Below are 14,976 nucleotides of genomic sequence, written 5' to 3' on the forward strand. Positions count from 1 at the left end.
AGAAACAATTTCTTTTTCGAAGGGAATGTTATGATAGAGGCATATTTAACAGATTACAGTGAGTGAAGGATGGCGGTTTTGGAAGGGAGAGGTGAATGTAGAGAGTAAAAATGATGTGTTTATGGGACTGTACATAAATCCTTACATCTATTTTTAATACACATATTTAATAGTAATTGTTGGTGGTAATCTATGCCTAGGTAATAATTTAATAGCAAACTTTAAAACACTATGGATGATCTATTGAGTAGAACACATTAATGTGACATTGAGGAACTTGTTTTCATTGGAGTTTTCCAACCTGTCAGCAGAATAAAACTGATATAAAAGGCCAGGACTTAAATGACTACATCAGATTTCTTAGTACTTTCAACCACAGAACAAACCTGCATAGAAATATTGTTTCTGTTCTTCTGGTAGAGAAAGTGCTCTGATGCTTTTGGCAAGTTATTAAACATCTAAGCCTTAATTTTCCATCTGAGGGCCGAGGAAATTATTATCTTTCTCAGTGAATATTGAAATACATTTCTTAGTACAGCTTGAAGATATTCAGATGTTATAGTAGTAGTGAGGGAGAATGGCCTTGGAAGTACAAAGATGAAGTCAGACAAAAGTCATTTGATTTTGCTTCCTTTTGCCCCCGTAACACAAAGAGGTTTTATTCTCTGTAATGTAGTTCTTGGATCAGTATAGGTTTTTTTAGCCTTTTGGTCTAAAACAGTGAAATGATCTGCAGCTAAGAGTGAAGTTTCACTTTCTTGTGAAAGAGCACTTCATTTCTGATTTTTCTTATAAGAAGAAAGGTGTTTTATATGACAGTCTAAGGAAAATCTTTTTGCTAGAAAACAGCTAACCTATTTCTGTACTTTTGATCACTTATGATAAAACCACTTTTTGCAGTGCCAATGAACAGGTAGCTGTTCACCAATCTACTACTTACCTAATTTCTCTGATGGAATAAAGAAGAATATTATCTTAATTCCTTACTTGAAAATGTAAGGAAAATCATAAGATTTTCATAAAAATGTGTTAGTTGGACTTTTGCCATGCTTATGTTAATGTCCTGGTTTATTCAGAATGGATTTACGTGTGTTCAGGTATTCTAGTTGTATGTAATGTGAACTGGGGAATGCTTGTATCACTTCAGATTTAAATATTGGGTGGGTTTTTTCATTTTCTTTTCCTTTGTGTGTGTATTCATGGTTCTGATAAACATATCTCCATGCATAGGCCTTTGCTAGAAGAAGAGCCATGCTTGTGGCTTTCTTAACTATGTACTTACGTAAGAGTGAGCTTTTATTTTGTGGCTTTATTTTTTCCTACATACATGATTAAAAACCTGTTGCTGGTTTTTTTCACTGTGCATCATGTCAATGTGGGTTCATGCCTTTTTTTTTTAATTTTGATTTGACATTTTTGGTTTGATCAGGGCATGCTTAATGTTTTTATTACCTGGATTTGGAATAAAAAGCAGCAATTAAAAAATGTAAATGAATATTTCTGGCGAATGACCCCAGGGGGCACATTTGATGTATGTTTCCTATGCTTCGTGCAATGGAAGAATATTACACAATTTAATGTTCAGTGATACTTTGCCCCCTCTATTCTAAAAAGTTGGGTGTTAGGGGAATATGGTTGACAGAATAATAGGGATTAGTTTAGTGCAAGGAAATCCTCCCAGTGTGGGGTCATATGAAACAATGCACCAACTCTGAAACCCGCACTGCCTTCCTGCCCTTCCATGCTCTCTTTGAGTAACCTCTTCTGCTCTCACTGTGCACCTTGTGAATGAGCCACTGGAACTTCTTCCTTTGCGTGGAGATAACTTGGGAAATGTCCGTGCATAACCCTTGGAATTATGCGGCAGCCAAAGCTGCTTCATTTGTTTAATGGTAGTCACCTGTTACAAATATGGAAGAATAAAAATAAGATGATGATAGTCTAACCATTCAGGTATGGAACAGATTTATTTCAGATCTGTAAACACAACTGACAGCTTTTGCTGGTAATCTTTGTATAAAGCAATCCTCAGTGAGCCAACATTATTAAGCTACACTTTTCCTTTCAAAGACAGACTTGAATTACTTGACCTCCAGTTGTCAGCTGGTTCTCTTGTTTTTCACTTGACAGCCAGTAAGTAGGCCTAGCAAAAATCACTGCATGTGCCACTTTTGTTTCAGTGCTTGTTTGAAGCAGAAACTTTGAGGGATGTGATGAAGGGCATCCTTTATTATATTGAATAAAAATCCAAATAATTCTATGTTCTCTCTCAACATTTGTGAAGAAATGAAAATACAGCCTGGAGCAGTGATGACCTGGAGGTGAGGCAGGAGGAACTGAGTTCTTCTCTCCTAATGGTACCATGAGCAGTCTGTACAACCAGAAGACTTTTAGTACCATTTTGCATGTCGCTTTTCAGGGAAGTAGTGATGTAAGAATTAACAGTAATTTTAGAAATCAGTCATTGTCTCAAATGCTTCCAGTTGGGGAGGCAACTGTCTTCATTCGAAAAAGGATTTATCTTCTTTTCATCTTTTTTCCCAAACTTGGCATCCAGAGAAAACTTATATTAAATGCTTATCAAAGATTTGTTAAAGTGTAGTGAAAACTTTCCAGGATTTCATATGGTTGAACGATGCTGTAGCTTTTTATAGGTTTTGTGCTGACTTACCTGTGCACGTGCTGAAAAATGAGAAGGGCCTCCTATTGGGAAAGGGACAAAGTCCAGCTTGAGCTGCAGTGCATCCCTGAAGCTTTTGGAGAATGGAAGAGCAACAAGGCAATTTTTCTCTGGAATATATTAAGTGCATCTCATACATGTAGAATAGGAAATTTGGGAGGCATAGAAAGAGCTTGGAAAGTACAAGAGTGTGCATCGGCCTGTCTGCAGAGCTTGGAGCAGAAGCATTATTGGGACCTGTTTTAGGAGGGCAGGAGGAGGCTTGAGGCTGATGAGTGTAAGGGCAGAATAGGCAGGAGGTCTTGAGGAAGTTGATCTCTAATGTTTGGAATAACGTTACTTTGGGGAACTCAGATCTGAAGTCCTCAATCTTCCTATTCTTTATCAACAGACATGTGCAAACCCACTAATATGTTGCCCCACCTGACCCATTTTGGGATAGAGGCTATTGCTGTTGTCACTGTTTAAAGCTAGTGACAGAAGTCTGTGGTCTAATCTTCCTGATAGTGCTATGGCTACAGATGAATCTGTGTGAGAGAGATCTATTTTATCAGATATTTCAGTGGAAATGGTGGTATTACAGGCAGTGGGTTTGAATGAAGCTGTCCTGTTTAGCTTTTCAAAAATAACTTTGTGGTTTTCATGGCTATGAAAAGAAGGTAACGGCTGAAATTGTGTACACTGAAGAGCTACTTAAAATTACACTGGGGATGTTGACTGTGTAAATTACTACAAAATGCTATTTTCTTTCTTTTGATCAAGTAGGGCAACCGGACCCAAGGGAGCTAGATGCTTGAGTTCTTCTTGGGCTACTGGCACTGGCCTTCAGAGTAATAGAGAACGGTAGTGTCTGCCTTTCTGAGCTGTGAAAACTGTGCTAAAACCAATTAGCCATCTGTGCATGCATTGTAATTGGTAGCTCGTGCTGTCATGGGCAGTTACAGAACACCCAGTCTTTCTGTGTTTCTCTCACAGCATACTGGTTGCACTGAGGTTAATGAGACTCCCCAGGAACATAAGCACAGTAGAATATGTAGTCTATATTTTTATTGTAACATTTCAAATAGGAAACCTTTTATGTGGAATGTGTAAAATCTGTGCCTGAGATGTGAAATTTAGAGGGAACCGTAAGACATCTTAATGTGATCTTGTGCTAGTTTTTTTTAATATTCTTGTGACTTCAGAGAAATCTTAGATGGAATTCTTGTGTGAAGTTTTATTGTCTTAGTAACCTTAGCTGTTAGAACTCAGTCTCTTTACATTTTAAATTGTTTCCACAACCTTTTCTGAGGAAGGACAGACACCCTGTTAGATGTGCAAGCCCCCAATAATATAAACTCTAAAAGCATTGTATGATTTTTTTTTTTCAGTGATATTTGTCAAAATTGTGTCAGGCAGAAGCCATAATGTTATGCTAAACTATCTCATGCATATATGTTCTCTCAAAGACATCCATTTCTGTTGGGAATTTTACATTAAAAGGACTGTTTTGCAGCATTTACACTTCTGATGTTTTCAAACCTTTCTTCAGTGAAACTTGAAGTTGCAGTTTATCCTTAAATACTCCAGGGGAAACATAACTCTGATGTTTTGGTGCTTTCACCGTTGCGCCACTTGTTTTTTCCATGTAATATTTTTAATTACTTAATTACATACAGTATTGATTTTTATGGTAATTTTTTTATCTTCCAAATCTCATAATAGGTTTTGTAAACAGAGTGAGTTTTATCCAATATAAAGGGGATTCACATGTACATCTATTGTGGATGAGGCTATTTTTTCTGTGTGACATCAGAAAAGCTACGTAAAGAATTCCTAATTGTCATGTGGGAAGCATATTACTCCTCATTGGCGCTACATAAGGCAGGAATAATTTGGCTGAAGATGGAATGCTTTATTTGAATGAGTATGTAGAGTGCATGAGAAAAACAATAGTTGCAAAAATTATGTTGTTCAGAGGGCAAAATGAAGCTACATTTTACTGAAAGAAAATATACATTATGACCAAGAGCACACAACTAAAAATGACAAGTATGTGTCTTGCTACAAGTTTCCCTTTTAGGTTTTCCATTTCAGTAGTTAATACTGCAATTTTCTTAGTCTGTTCTCTAACCTCTCTTCTGTTCTGTATCTTTATTCCCACCCCACCTCCCCACTGAAATAGGAAGCCAAGAAACATGGGATTCCCTCCCTCTTGCATTTGAGTAGTGTAATGGAGTCCTATTTTAGTGAGTAGGCTGCTATGGTAATACTGATGAAATTCTTAAATTTTACTTAAGAGGACAGCTTAATAATTTGAAGAACAATAGAACAATTGGATGTCACTGATCCTACTTCATAACCAAAGTTTCTTAACGTACAAGTTGTGAACAAACTGTGCTCTCTTGCATTATTTTGCTTGAGAACCATATCTTTCATGTTGTCAGTGTGTGGGTAATTACGGGACCTCTTAGACTGTGAAAATGTCTGATTTAAGGGGCTTCACATTAGTTTTATGATGCAGTAAGAATTCTTCTCATAGTATTCCTCTTCTAAATCAGTCTGTATTTAAATGTAGTACCAGTTTTTCTTCCACAGATAACTTTGCAAGTGAGTTTAGTCTTGCTTGAATTTTGAAGAAGGCAGTAAGTGTGCAAGCAAACATGCCCCAGGAGAGATGTATCCCCCAACTCTACCTGCTTCACCCCCAGTACTATGGATAGCTCTCACTTAAAACTATGTTGTTGACAATTTTATGGACTTTGTTTGAAATGTTTTTGTGTTAATCCTGTAGTAGTGATTTAAGCAGAACAAGACATCGCACCCTTTAACCCATTAGATCTATGAAAACATTCACCTTTTTTTGGAGGCCTTCATTTCTTGTCTTGCCTCATGATAGAGTGTCTTTGGATGCAAGAGAGAGATACAGGATTAAGTAGATTAATCAAGTGTTATTATTCCCATACATGTAACTAAGATAAAGGTTTTGTTTTGTTTTTGCATTTGAATTTGCTAAATTGAAACACTTTGATTGCTTTGTCCATCTCAACTGAAATTCAAGAAATTACCGAATATGTGAAATCAAGAATACAGAAAATCTTTTTTCTCCCCCCCGAAACTTTGCTCCTGTTTTATTATTGAAACCCTTCAGGCCTCTTGAATTTTCTTGACAGTACGTACATTTTGTTAGAAGGGAAGTGGAGTTCAATTTCCTGGAAAACAGTCAAGGAAATGCTCTTAAGCTGAATGGAACAAATCAGTTCATGTATGAATCCATTCCAGACCTTTGTAGCTATTTGTATGCTCATCACATGAAAATTCATGTTCTCTTGGTTCAGAAGAACGTGGGAGGGCAGAATCCCTCTGGGGAGTCTACCTGGGAACATCCTGTAAGTGGGGTCCTGCTATGCAGATGCTGAAAGAGGCAGTCTGAGGAGGTAAAAATAAATAAATAAATAAAGCTTAGGGAGAAAACTGTGTGAGAAGGAGTGCTCTGTGAACATGGAAGGTGCTGCAGCTGTGCTACCAGTCACTGTATTTTGTAGGTATTGCTTTTGTAGTATGAGGACAAGTTGGTTTTTCTTTTTTTTTTTCTTCTCTTATCCTTTCTACAGTTCTGACTTCAGTCCTTCTCAGGTGCTTTCTATTTCTTGCCTACCATGTTCTGGGAAAATAGATAAGCTGCTCAACATGCATTAAAGCTTTATCAAGTTCTGAACTGAAATGCTCTTCAGTGAGAATGCCCAGGTGGATGCAACCTTGTTATCTGAAATATTGAGATAAAGCAGGACATGAAAAGCAGTCTTCAGGGTGCTGATTACCCAAACAATAAAGGGCTTTATAGGTCAAACCTATCACTTTGCGTTTAACTGAAGAATAGATAAATATTAGTGCAATACTTGCAGTTTTGGTTTTGTTTCCCTCGAGCATTTGACTCAATATTGCATCAGATAGAGCTTTTACACGGCTTTTTAAATATACCTTAGTGTGTGCCAGTTTAATCCATGAAGGACAGTGGTATGGGTGACTGAAGTGAAACTCTTGTCCAAGAGTGTCACTCAATCAGGTATTCAGAGTTTTTATTTTATATATATATATATATATATATATATATATATATATAAAATTTGGTCAGCACCTCCTTCCGTCTTGTAGCATGCCACCATGTAACCTATTATTTTCCTGTCATCAGACTTACGAAGGGTTGTAATTGTAATAAATTGTAACAAAATACCCTTTTGAGACTGGGAGACAAATGGCAATTAACTCTTCAGGTAGAAGACCAAGACATGGGAAAGGAATAGAAAAATGGTATGTTTAGTTAAATGTTTAGTTTGTTTAGTTAAATGCCAAAAATTGTTCAAGGATTTTGGAGTATAGACTCATTGGATGATAAAATGATAATGGCATTTTATGCAGATGTTTACAAAATGATATATTTAAAAAACTTACCTGCAGCTGTGCATGTGTTATAGTGAATCTAAGCAAATCTACGTTATTCTGGATAAGAATCATAGGGTCATTGGATAATAGGCTGAACATTTTGCCTCAATGTTCAGCAGTAGTCTAAATAGTAAGTAAATAATAGGAAAATAAAGGAGAACAAAGCCATTATGCTATTGTAAAAATCAAATTTATGTGAATTACTTATGAAATATAAGCCAGCATCCTATAGCAAAAACAACACAGCAAAAGAGGGAGAAAACAAGAATGATCACTTAGGTGTGTAATGTAGCTTCCACTTGAGGAAGAGGAAATTAGACCCATTAGAATGTAAAACTAAGAGCTGGGAGAGGATGAGATGTTACCCTGTAAGACTGATCACAAACTGAATTTATGCTAAGGAAGAGGGAATACTCACACAACATTGTTTTAGATGCTACGGAGAGATAACCAGAGTGTTTTTTTTGTTGTTGTTTAGATTTCAAGAGAAGAAATGTTTTCTAACTACATGTTGTTGTGGATCTCTTTATGACCTGGAGCCAAGTTATAAATGACTTCAGAAGTGGATTACAGAGTTGGGTAGGATAGGTCTAGGTCTAGATTTAATTTCTGAATTAGTGAGCTGCTGGTGTCTAGAGAAGGACAGGAGGAAAGATCACATTGCATATATCCTTATCCTTTTACAAACTTGGTTGCTTTCAGAAATGAGCTAGATGAACTTACATTCTTATCATGTATGATTATTACTGCGTATGTTTCTCCAACAACTTTTAATTAAGTTAATATTAACAATATGTTTTTTTAAAAAGTTTTTTTGATTTGTTATACAGAATAAAAACAGGAATGACCTGTTCACATAGCTGAAAGATTGTAGCATCTCTGAACAACACTAACTCCCTCGGCTGATCTGAACATGACACTTGTGCTCCAGACCCTTCCCCAGCTTCACTGACATTCTCTGGACACACTCTAGGGCCTGTATGTCTTTCCTGTAGTGAGAGGCCCCAGACTGAACGCAGTACTTGAGGTGCAGCCAGACCAGAGCATTATGTATACATTTTATACACACACGTGCATCATACATGTAGAATCTAGTAAGACATCTGAGATGGGTGTGAACCAGTTATTTGTTCTTCCCCATCATGAGTTTCTATGATTGTTTTCTATAGATTGTTCTAATCAACTTCCTTTTATAGTGTCACATATTTCTTATTGACTGCTTGTGACCTGTCAGTGGTATCTAAGGCCATGCAGCCTGCTCTGTGGAAACTGCTTTAGCAGGGAAATTTGACTGGATGATCTCCAGAGCCCCAACAGTTCTGTGGTTCTTTGATTCTTCAGGTACTTATCACAGCTCTACACTGTACAAGAGTAAAAATACTGTACACTGTAAAGAGTAAAAATATAAATATGTTATTGACCTGTTAAAAAGGAAACAAGCTTGTAAGGAGTCTAGAATAATACCACACAACACTTAGGATTAAATATATATAAATTTTTATGAGGTTCATTCATTAACAGTTACGTTTATCTCTGAAAACAGAACCAATCAGATGGTTCAGCCTGGAGAAGATGTCTTGAGAGATTCTCCCTGCCTAACCTTCAGGATTGCTATATTGGTATTAAATTTCTGGAAGAACAGGACTTAGGGACATTGTGGTACAAGGATTCCATGGGAATTATATGCACATAAACCTCAGGTAAATACATAGTCATGAAGATGAGAAAAAACTATAATCCTTCCTCAGTTCTCTCTTCACAGTGAAGGATTATATTCTTCTCACTTGCCTTCTATTTTGTTGCTCTCTCAGCTTTATTGTAAGAGTCTTCACTCTTATGGAGGTACTCCATCAACCTTCAATGCCAAACAAGTCATCTTTACTTAATAGAGCGCTTATATTCACCTCAACACTCATCAGTGTCTTTTGTTGAGTAAATGCAGTATAAATTAATCTTTAAGGTTGATTAAGTTTTGGGCTTTGAAAACACCTTATCAAACTGGTATCCTACAGAGGTTGTTTCTATGCATATTGCATAAATTGCATAGGAATCTCTCAGAAGTTCTGATTAATTCTACGAAAATATTCTAAATGAGACATTAGGTAGTTGACGGCATCATCTCAATTTTAATGTACCTTCAGTATTTCGTCATTTCTTAGTGTAGATTCACTTCAGGCTATCAAGTGGTAAGATGCTAACTTTAAATAGCCTCTGTCCTTTGCAGAGATGATGTTGTTTTTTTTTTTTGTCTGGAACTTGAATTCATAGATCACATATTTCTTGCTGTGATTCTCAGAAGATTTTTCACCTATAATATTGATTATCCTCATTGATAAAGCCTGCAAGAGGGGGAAAGAGGTTACTGAACAGCCCTTGTGAGTTGAAGTCACTCACTTGTCAGATGGTAGTTAATTCTAGGGCAAGAGCTGAGCCAACAGTTTTTCCCATCTAAATATGACTGTTTTATTATTCTTATAACATGAATCCACTATTTGACTGTATGGTGAACTCAGCACATAGCAAAAGCTTGAAGGACTGATAATTTGGCTCCAAGGAGCAATGCATAATGATGAAGAGGAGTATAGTTAGATTTTTATAAGTGGGCACTGTATACACATGACTTATTCTACCTTTTTATCTACAACATATGATTGTTGGGATTGATTTGGCTTGGTATCTTTTTATAACAATTATAGTCTGCACTTTATATGTAGATTATTATTTTTGTTGGAAAACTGATTTATTTTAATCGCACATTATAGAAAGATGCTAGGTGAAATGAAAAAAAAAAAAAAACCCACCAAAGTCTTTCATGTGAATTTCTCAAAGTGAAAATGAAAGAAAGCTAAAAATCCAATGCTTTCAAATGAGGCTAGAGTTTCAGCGTGTGACATATTTAAACTTGAGAAAGTGATGAAAGTGAACATGTCTTTTTATGCTAAGATTTAATTCATTTACAGAAAGCTTTCTTCTCCTATATAGATGACTTTGAAATGGGGTATCATTGAGTTTCAACTCTGTATGGGATCAACTGTAGGAGTAAACGTAACTTGGAAATGGAACATTTTCAGAGATTCTTCCCTGGGGATTATACTTACAGATATCAAAAAACTATTGTTAATTCTTTAAAACTCTCCCTAAAGAAAACCTTGGTAACTGTATCTCCAGTATTCATTGTGAAAATTTTGTCACAGAAGCATTGCTACTCCTTTCTGATTAGCTAGAATTTATTTTTTATTATAAATGTGAGAAATGCCGGCTATGTGGTTTTATGGACTGTGTTGTGGATAGGTTGGTTTAATTATATCTACTCCATTAAACCATCTTACTGATTGTCGTCATCTAGACAGTCTGCACAAATTTGAATTTTTTACTTCATTCTTTGTGGTGTTTTTGAAAAAAATGTGTAACTGAGTTGTTGACTTGATTTTTTTCATTATTAGTCTAAGCTCTTTTGCTTTCTACTTGTTAATTTGTAACATTGAGTTTGCACCTGAACATGAGGTTGTGTGTGTGTGTGTATATATATGTATGTCATAATTCTTAGTAGCTATAGTGCATTTCTGTGGAGAGCTTTACTAATATATTAAGAAGGAACATCTATTTCTGTAGTGAATGTTGCCGCTTTTGACAGTTATATAATGATAAAGATGAATGATTCTGTTTGACTGTTATCATTCAAGTTGGTGACGAAGAATTCAGGCAAACACAATACAGGTTGTTTTGCCTGCTGTGGTATAGCTACGTATGCTTTTCAGATTCGACGCTTTTTTAACAGCATAATTTTAGTGTATTACAAAGGTATGAAGACAGTACTAGCCAAGATAGAATTATGCCCATGTGCAATAGGTTATTTTTTTTTGGCAGATATGAAACATGGCTGGGGAGGAGTATTATTTATTGTTATATCACATAATCACAGACTTGCAGGGGTTGGAAGGGACTTCAAAAGATCATCAAGTCCAACTCCCAGCTAAAGCAGGTACCCTACAATAGGTTGCAGAGGTAGGCGTCCAGATGGGTCTTGAATATTCCCATAGAAGGAGACTCCACAACCTCTTTGGACATCCTGTTCCAGTGCTCTGTGACCATTAACGTAAAGAAGTTCTTCTGTATGTTGGTACGAAACTTCCTGTGTTCAAGTAAAACCAAACAGATCAGTTGAGAAAAGACGAGATTTTGTGATTGCCAATCATAATAGGAAACTGAACTGGAGTAGTCTCATCCATTCCAGTGTTTCTGAATGCAACATGCTAACCATCTTTTTAGATTGGTTTTTGTGAAATACTATCTGTTTATAGAGTAGCTGACTAGTTTGCCAAATCACATTCACAAGTAAAACAGTGTGTTTATTTTTCTTCGGTATATTCATTGGTGGTGGTTAAAATTGAAAGCTGAGTGTTGAGCTCTGGCTTTTCTTGGTCATGCGCTTTCTTCTATGAGAAGAAATTAAACTCTTGTTTGTAAGATACTTGCACATCTCTTACATATGGTTATTACTTCATGGAACAGAGGGAGGGGTATTACAGTTAGGCTTGCCATGTGCTTTGTCCTGTTCTGGATGATGTAAAGTAATAAACTGAGTACCTTACTTGTCAGTTATATTTGGACAATATGTAATATGACCACAGAAAAAAAGTAACTATGGATATTCTTTGCACTGTACACTATTAATAAATGATGAATTGATGGTCAACAAACTAAACCTGCAGAACCTTGACACTGTACAATCAGTCTAAGTATAGTAATTTGCAAATTACTGTACATCTGTTATCTTGAAAAGCTCAAAAGATGACTCTGTATGTGTAAGAAATTTTTTTTGAATGCTAGTCAAATGTCTTGAGGTTTGTCTTGGAATGTAAGTAGTGGCATGACATTCCACTTGTAATTCTAGACTGCCTCTGACTACCAGCCATGTTTCCCAATCCAGTTTGTGGTTTCATGAGCAGAAAGCAAGCATATATTTGTGCTACAGCCAAGTTGTGTTCTATCATAGTCAGCACATGGGGTTGGGAGTACAGGTAGGGATGGGACTAGTGCTAGCACATAGGAAGGGGGGGGTTAAGGAGAGTAGGGATTCAAGCAAAAATGTCAGGAGCCTGCATCAATAAGCATGGAGTTCTTGACAAAATTCAAACATAGTTTACATACCGAAGATGGAAGTAAGAACAGGTGACCTTGGAGAAATACAGAGACATTATCCAAGAATGCAGATATGCAGTTAAGAGAGCCAAAGCCCAGAGAAATTTGATTCTGTTGAGGGATGTCAAAAGCAACAAAAAGGGCTTTTTAAAGTACATAAATGGAACAATGAAGACTAGGGAAAATCTTGGTCTCCTGCTGAATGCGACAGGGATCCTGGTGACATAGGACATAGAAAAGACTGGGGTACCAAATGCCTTCTTTGCCTTAGGATTTACTAATATGATCCACTTTTGGGAATCTCTAGATTCTAGAGACCAGGAGGAATTCTGAAGCGAGGAATATGTACTGTCAATGAAAAAGGACCATTTTAGAGAATAAAATTTTAGCAGACTGGACATACTGAAGTCCTGATGGGTTACACCTGTATGTGCTGAGGGAGTCTGTTGAGGCCTCATTAGGGCCGCTGTCAATAATTGCTGAATGGCTGTGCTGACTGAGAGAGATGTTTGAGGACTGAAGGAAAGTAAATGCTATCCTTAATTTCAAAAATGGCAAGGAGAAAGACTTGCAGAGCTACAGGCTGGTCAGCCACACCTTAATCATAGAACCACAGAATTGCAGGGGTTGGAAGGGACCCCTGATAAAGCAAGTACCCTACAATAGATTGCAAAGGTAGGCGTACAGATGGGTCTTAAATATGTCCATGGAAAGAGACTCCATAGCCTCTCTGGGCAACCTGTTCCAGTGCTCTGTCACCCTTACTGTAAAGAAGTTCATCTGAATGTTAGTATGGAAATTCTTATGTTCAAGTTTTAGGCTGTCACTGTTTAGGTGATGAAGGAGCTACTCTAGAAAATTATTTCAGGCATGTGAGGGACAAGAAAGTCATCAAGAGTTGTCAGCTTGAATTCTGAGGGGAAAGGAACCCCTCCTTCATGCTTGACTAGCTTCTTAATTTTTTGGTGAAATGGATGGCTGGGTAGATGAAGAGAGCAGTGGAAATTGTCTACCTAGACTTCTGTGTGGCTTTCAGCATGGCTTCCTCTAATCTCTAAAACTCATGGAGAAACTGATGAATCATGGACTGGATGGGCAGACAGTGAAGTAGATTGAAAGCTGTCTGGGCACAGAGGATAGTAACCAATGGCATGAAGTTTAATTAGAGCGGAGTGTCCCATTGATCACTACTGGGTTCAACATCTTTCTTAGTGACCTGGATGACGGGGCAAAGCATACTCTTAGTCTGTCTGACAATGGTGCAAAGATGTGGGGAGTGGCTGATACGTGTGAGGGTTTTACTGTCAGCCAGAAGGTCCTGGACAGACTGAAGGAGTGGTCTGACAGGAATCTCGTGCAGTTCATGAAAGGGAAGTGCAAAGTCCAGTGTCTGGGGAGGAATAACCTCAGATACCTGTATACACTGGGGACCAGCTGACTGTAACAACCTGCCCATCCTTGGTAGCCTGCTCTAGGGGTCCTGCCTGAGCCAGGGCTGGACTAGATAGCTTCAGTGGTTTCTTCCTACCTCAGCTGTTATGTGAGTCTGAGGGAGTTGTCATCTAATATAGATATTTTCAGTTTCATTGAAGCTGTCTTCAGACTGCTTGAAACAAATGCTCTATCTCCTACAGACAAACAAGGGGCTCTGTTTTTCAGACTTTCTTTCTACCAGCTGAGTGTTTATGGTAGGGAAATATGATATTTTTTTTTTTAATGTAGAAAAAATAATAAGGGAGATTTTGGCTTCTTTGAGTCAGATCTCATAACTTTGTAGACTGTTTGGCTTGTTTTCAGTTTCCCCACCTTGAGCCCAAAATCTTATTTGCATCTGGAATGGAAAGCATTGTGTTCCTGTTCCCTGTGTGCTGTCTGCCACTTTGTGCTTGTTGTGATGTGTCTTCTGGTGCGTGTTGGTCTCTGCAGGTGCTTACTTACCAGCTACCTTTTTCTTTTATCTGAGGATCCTTGTATTTTCCCTCCTCCTCAGAGCAATTTGATGTTGATAGTGTAAGAAATCCAAATGTTTTGAATCTATTTTCTCATCATTTCATTTTGAAAGCTTTTTTCAAGTTTTCTTTGGACCTTGACATTTGAGACACCTGACGAGAAAAGTTTTGCCTGGAGTGGAACATTTTTTCTCAGGTGAAATGAAGCCTCTATCTGCTTAAAAACCAACCTAGGAAACTGAATAGTCTTCTGGAATATGCACTATGACTAAGAATGGGAAATAGATGAGGGCAACAAACAAGTTTACTTCACTTTGGGAACATTTTGCTTTATTTTCTATGTCATTCAAGTTTTATTTAAGCTGTTGGTGCTAGGCTTATCTGTGAACCTGGAAATGAGAAGTATTTAAACATGTCTTAGTAACTATGGTAGAATTCAAGCAAAAGCATAGGGTTCAGGCATGCTGTGCTTTCTTCAAAGTGGGACTCTACAGAAGGGCACATCTTTGAAGTTGGTCTGTGAGTGTGGGTCACTGGATCTGCCCAGTCATGAGTTAGGGTTGTGTTTTGCCTGCTGGGTTAATTGCCCCTCCTTGTAATGTACAAATGCTGTCAGTCTGTGCTTAACATTGCCTGTGCCTTGGGTGAAGCAGATGTTTCTGCCTGTTCAGGATATGCTCTTTCTCCTTGGCTTTGAATACAGATATATGGTTGCTCCCTTTCCCAGCACAGTCTGCCCAGTGCCCCCACAGCCCCAGGAGGATTCTGGGGAGCCAGGAGCCA

The 14,976-nt window shown here is 37.5% G+C and overlaps 1 protein-coding gene across 2 annotated transcripts in view; it reads left to right on the forward strand.

Annotated features, from left to right (window-relative positions):
- The window catches only part of CDK14 (cyclin dependent kinase 14), a 312,933-nt gene that overhangs the window by 45,012 nt on the left and 252,945 nt on the right, over positions 1-14,976 (forward strand). The gene's annotated exons all lie outside the window — the stretch shown is intronic.

Source organism: Gallus gallus, chromosome 2 (genome assembly GCF_016699485.2).
Source record: "Gallus gallus isolate bGalGal1 chromosome 2, bGalGal1.mat.broiler.GRCg7b, whole genome shotgun sequence".
Classification (NCBI taxonomy): Eukaryota; Metazoa; Chordata; class Aves; order Galliformes; family Phasianidae; genus Gallus; species Gallus gallus.